The sequence below is a fragment of the Carassius auratus genome, unplaced genomic scaffold, assembly GCF_003368295.1.
Source record: "Carassius auratus strain Wakin unplaced genomic scaffold, ASM336829v1 scaf_tig00009860, whole genome shotgun sequence".
NCBI classification, from domain to species: Eukaryota; Metazoa; Chordata; class Actinopteri; order Cypriniformes; family Cyprinidae; genus Carassius; species Carassius auratus.
In genome coordinates this window covers 206659-212757 of record NW_020524083.1, presented here as the reverse complement: position 1 = coordinate 212757, position 6099 = coordinate 206659, and the positions used below count along the sequence as shown (strand labels likewise).

The 6099-nt window shown below is 35.8% G+C and overlaps 1 long non-coding RNA gene across 1 annotated transcript; it reads right to left on the bottom strand.

The window, feature by feature from the left end:
- Positions 1-411: 411 nt before the first annotated feature.
- LOC113072680 (uncharacterized) lies at positions 412-2292 on the bottom strand. The gene is made up of 3 exons (XR_003280329.1): positions 2232-2292; positions 837-993; positions 412-748 (listed from the first exon to the last, which is right to left on the bottom strand). It is a non-coding gene; the product is annotated as an uncharacterized LOC113072680 (long non-coding RNA).
- Positions 2293-6099: the final 3807 nt, after the last annotated feature.

The window sequence follows — 6099 nt, the reverse complement described above, 5'->3', positions numbered from 1 at the left end:
TAAAAAGTATTTTTCAAACTTCTCATTCTAAGACTCATTGCAGTTTGACAGTTTTAATGCATACAACCTTCCATAAAATGTTAAGAGTTGTTTGTATGCATCTTCTGATTATTTTTCCACACAGTTACTACAGACCAGCTACAAAAGCTTACATCATTTTGGACTGGATGGGAAGTCCCATCCAAGAATCTCCAGGTAAATGTTTGGAATGGAAGATACTTCAAGGCTTCTACCTGCAGCAGGACCCTGATGATACCAGATGAAATAACCACAATGGATAACTTTGCATCTACATTGCAAGCTTGTGCTAACACATCCTCCACTGGATTTGGACTCATTTAATTCTGGACACTGGTTCTATGTAATTTTTTTTTCTATGTACAAGTAATAATAATAAATAAAGTACTTCAATAACATTTTAAAATAAATTTAATTATTTTACATGTCTTAAAAGGTTGTTTCCACAAGTTTTACTTAAGATACAACTATATATACACATTTACAACCTTGCTGTCAAAATTAGAGCAGCAGAAATAAACCTTCAAATATCCCTTTATTCAATCAAAGTCTGTACATATGTGAGAGTCTTGAGGTATACATCTACTCCAAATGAATCAGACACTTGCAGTGGGTCAATTTGCTCATTTGTGAGTTGTGGCCTGTGAATTACAGGCACGTTGACTGCAAAGTGAACATGGTCAGCATCTCCACCATCTTGTTCAACTGCCATTGAGTCTGAATATTCCATCTAAAGGTAAACAAATAAATCATTTTAAATATGGGGGGTTAATCTAACAGAGCAAAACCAATAAAGCATTGTAAGAAGAAATAATTACCTCAGGGTTAATTATTGGATTCTCTCTCTGGCCAAACACATTCTCTCATCCAACGAACGATAGTTGTATGAGTGACACCTAAAATGTTACTGATGTTTTCCTGGGGTAATCCAAGCTTCAGAAAGTGGATTAGTCTGTCATTTGCTGCCTCACTGTCCTAAAATGCATAATAACAAACACAGAACATTTTGATCAATGAAATAAACCTTGTTCACAATGAAATATTAGTCTAATTGGTAAATACAGCACAGTACTTTAGATTTTTTTATTTTTAGCAGATAGCCAATATTCCAACAATATTTTTAAATGTAACATGCTACATGACCAAGTGGTCATTTAATTACCTTTAAAAAAAAAAAAATTAATAACACAGACGGACGGATGGGTTCAGAAAACACCAGAGAGGTAGAAAACTGGGAAACACTAGTTAAATTACAAATAACGTTATAGTTTTATTTTGGATGTTACTACAGTAATGAGCATTATATATAATAGTAATTAGTGGAGCGGCTTGGCCCTGGTGTCAGATCCCTGGCGATGATCTGCACTAATGCCCGAGCAGCACTTTCACCTTGTGCAGAAAGGCCCTGAACAAACAGTAAGTAAACACAAACTGCAGCCAAATATTTAACTGAACAGACTGTAGTTTAAAGGTGCATGGAGTAACCGTTCCAGTTATATACAAGGGAACATAATAATGAGGAAAGCCAACTTTTCACTAGTGATGGGAAGTCGGGTTCTTTTTTCGAAAACTGGTTCTTTTCGACAGTTAATTTCAATTAACATGTCATGCATTCCAGGTAACGTAACAACAGCTTATGACCCTCAGTTCACACATACTCGTAGTATCTGAGACGATGCCACTGCGGGGGGTGACAAGGGGGAATAAAACCGAGTCTCATGTAATATGCAGTGGAAGATCTTACCCCAAACGTATATCTGTATAATTAGGGCAGTTGGCAACCTTACTACAGGCGCACATCGAATCTACCCGCAGCTTCACATATTCTTCATCTTGCACTCAATGTTAAGTAATAGTTTATTTAATCTAATAAACTAATTCAGTAATTCTAAATGTAAAATAAATCCGCTGACTGTTTCGATGGCTGCTTTCTCAAGGAGGTCGCATTTTGTAGGCCACAAGTAAAGAAATTCAAAAGTAAAGAAATTACAACAATTTACACCTCACAATGAATAATGGTCCATTTTAGAATTAAGACACCCTTGATGTATGTGGCAGACAAATGCGACAGTCTTCGAAATGGTGCTTGAGAGCAAATAATAACTTATTAAATCATGGTGTAAATTGTCAAACTACCTCACTAGTTATGACAAATGATGACATATCAAGAACCTGGTAAAACGTCAGTTAATTACTGTGTTAGCATCACTCACCTGTCTTTACTCCTCTTGATCGGCCATGTTGAAGAGACTGTAGCGAGTGACTCGCGTTCATGTGTCTGATCCCGCCCTGGTTGTTAGGCCAAACGTGATTGGTTGGAGAGAGAGCGTGCTGCGATTGGTCAGTGCAACATGGGCGTTGTCTGATTGGGTTAAGTAGACGGTGGGTGGAGTCCACTTATTTGTGGATTTATCTGCACGTCGACGCTAGAAGTGAAGTGTTTCAAATCCACAAATGCACAGGAAGCGATCCACAAATGCGTGCAGTAATTTACAAATGCACAGACAGCGGTGCACAAATAAATGCCAGGTAGAGTTGTGTTTGTGACATTAAACACATTTGTAAATATATATTTTTTTATTTGCAAATCTCATTTTATTTATTTGTGCGTTTTATATTTTTTTGTGAAACTCTTTACATTTATTTGTGAATTTGATATATTTTTGTGAATCTCGTTACATTTATTTATGGATAATAATCTATTTATTTGGAATAATGCAACAATTCTGACCCCATACAATACTAGCAATTAGCACAAAATATGTACTTATTAAATAAGTTAATTGCCCATTAGGCAATGTATTAGAAAAGTATGAATTAGTAGAATATCCAGTGTTATGAAAACTACATAGAATAAACGCCTATACCTAGTGTATTTATGGCAAACTTTTACGGTAATATTGCATTTATGGGCTACATAAATTTCACCTCAATATATGTTAGCCTGAAATTAATGCATATGCCTGGGATGAATGCAATTTCCAATGATAAACTTCTGGGATTTTGGAGCACCCACCTGTAAAAGTGCTTAACCGTAGGTCAACATAACTACAATGCGTTCTTTGATTCGCGGTCTTATTCTGCCCTCTAGTGGCTCATACTGAACTTAACACAAGCCTTAACATAATGAGACTTATGTCGAAATAACGACATAATAAGTCGAAATAACGACTTAATAAGTCGAAATAACGACATAATAAGTCGAAATAACGAGTTATTATGTCGAAATAACGACTTAATAAGTCGAAATAACGACATAATAAGTCGAAATAACGACTTAATAAGTCGAAATAACGACTTAATAAGTTGAAATAACGACTTAATAAGTCGAAATAACGACTTAATAAGTCGAAATAACGACTTAATAACTCGAAATAACGACTTAATAAGTCGAAATAACGACTTAATAACTCGAAATAACGACTTAATAAGTCGAAATAACGACTTAATAAGTCGAAATAACGACTTAATAAGTCGAAATAACGAGTTATTATGTCGAAATAACGACTTAATAACTCGAAATAACGACTTAATAAGTCGAAATAACGAGTTATTATTTCGAAATAACGACTTAATAACTCGAAATAACGAGATAAGTTCCCTTTTTTTTTTTCTCCACCATGCGGTTCAGGGCTTCCGTACGTAAGTAATCAGTAACTTCGTTATTTTTTTAAAAAAAGTAATCCGTTATTTTAAGGAAAGGAAAATCCCGACTGCAGCCTGCTTTTTGTCAGACAGTAGTCCTAGGTCTACTGTGCCACCTGCGGATGTACAGTATCAGCGGAGCCGAAGCTCTGTGATCGTAAAGTCAATGGCTGTGATGCGTCTGTGCCCTGCGCCTGACCCTGTGTGTGTGTGTGTTTTTTTTTTTTTTTTTCGAACTCCCGTCAAGATAGCAGAGAGGACAGCGCTTGGTTTATGGAAGTACGCACATTATTTTCAATTTGTCAACGAAAAAGAAAAGAACATAACGGTAAAATGCACACTCTGCTTTGGTGAAAAGCTTCTGTCGACCGCCAAAAATTCTACCTCAAATTTAACGCTACGTTTTAATCACTACTTTGAAGAGTAAATGTAAGAGGACTGTGTTAAAGCGAATTTAGGCTTGTGACTGTGAGTGACACTTTAATAATAATTAGTTCAGCTATTAAGCGATTTGATTTGTCATTTGCCTGTGTGGCAGTGAAGGATTTAATTCGGTTTGTTATCATTTTTGTTTGGCAGGCAGCTGTTAATTTCTGTTAGATCATTGGCTGGCTGGTTTTTCATCATTTCTAAATGGATTTAAATCTGCAAGCCTGTTTAAGGTTGTGTTTACAAGTAAGCATACTTGTACTTTGATAACTGCATTATTTAAAGTTAAAGAAAAATCAGGAGTTATCTTCCATCGGCGTTGTCAACATGCGCACGTACACACACACACACACACACAGTACGCACATCACCCGCCCGCTGCTAGTGCAAGCACAAAAGTAGTCCCGGCCCGCGCGTGTAGCCTGTCAGATACCCCGCCGCCAATCAAATTCCGCCGTTTCTTGTACTGTCGTCATCCTGGCCGTTAGAATCGATCCAAATAGGAGTGCAAAGATCCAAATAGCAGTTCAAAGGAGCTTGCTAAGTACTGGTGGGGACAAATTTGTCATCTCAAAATATTGATAGGGACTAGTACCTAGCGTCCCCCCCTAAACCTACGCCCATGGATAAAACTCAATGTTCTTTTAATGCTATTTCACTTTGAATGTGCCACAAAATGCAGAAGATGCAATCAATGATATTCATTTTACAGAAATGTCACCATGTTTTTCCAGTGAGCTTGGCTTCTAATTTTTACACTTGCTGAAGTAAATGTGAAACTGTACAAAAATCTAGACTGCTGTCGGTGGTTAAAAAGGGAATGCAAAGATTTGCTAAGGTGTTGATATGGGGTTAATTATTGGAAGATTGAACAACCAGTACCAGCAGTCAAATTCTAAAGCAATCCATTTTAAAATGTGTAGGAAAAACATTTTTGCCTGATCTTGCCTGAGCTCCTTCTGTAGATGTTATTATTCTGAGGGCTGTTTAGAAGATGGCTGTCAGAAAAGCTGGAACTTATAAGTGTGAGGCCATCCTAATTTTCAGCACAAGCAGATGGATCTCATTACAAACTCCATCCACTGAAGGTGTCAACACTGCTGATCACCATGATTGATTTACGATGAATCTACTTAGAATCTACTCAGGCGTACAAATGGGAAATCTTGGTTTCCTGCTGTTGGCTTTACTGGAGCTGGAAGGTTGGTCAGATAAGGATTTTTCAAGGACTGTTGGGTGATGTATGTCATCCACCAGGTGACTGAATATTTGCACCTGTTTATCCCTAAGGAAACGTCAAGGGAGGTCTCAGATTAGATTCGGTTTAGTCAGATTATGAGAGGTTTACACCTTCTTGCTGCATTATTTTGCTTGATTGGTCAACAAATGTCTGTTTTGGGATGATATGCTGAAATATGCAAATCCCTTGTGTGTAAATCTTTATGCACAATCATGGTGTGGGGCAAGTTTACAAGCAGGGGCTTTGCTTTCATTTTGGCTTAAAGCTTATACTTCATGGAAATGCTTAGACTTATTTTTATTTTTTTATAATCAAATGAGTGAGTGAGTAAATGAATGAATGGATGAAACAGTTACAGATTGCTATGGCATTCAACAATGAGATGCAAGAATGAAGAGCAATCGCAATTCAGTATGATAATTTATTGACAAATCAAGCCTAATTACAATAATGTGTAAATGGTTATTTACACACTTTCAATTCAGTTATTTATACAGAATGTATATTAAAAATATGCAAAATTTATATAAAGTTTATGTAACTAAAAATACTAAATATAAACTCAGTGTTGTTATTGTTTATTGAAATAAAAGCTGAAATAAAATAAAATATAAATGTTAAATGAAGAAAAATAGAATCAAAATAATTATAAATATCACATTGGCAACTAACTGAAATAAGCTGAAATAACCTTAAAGTTGAAGTACTAAAACTGAAATAAAAATAACTGAAAACAATTTAGAATATTTTAAAATTAGTAATAATAA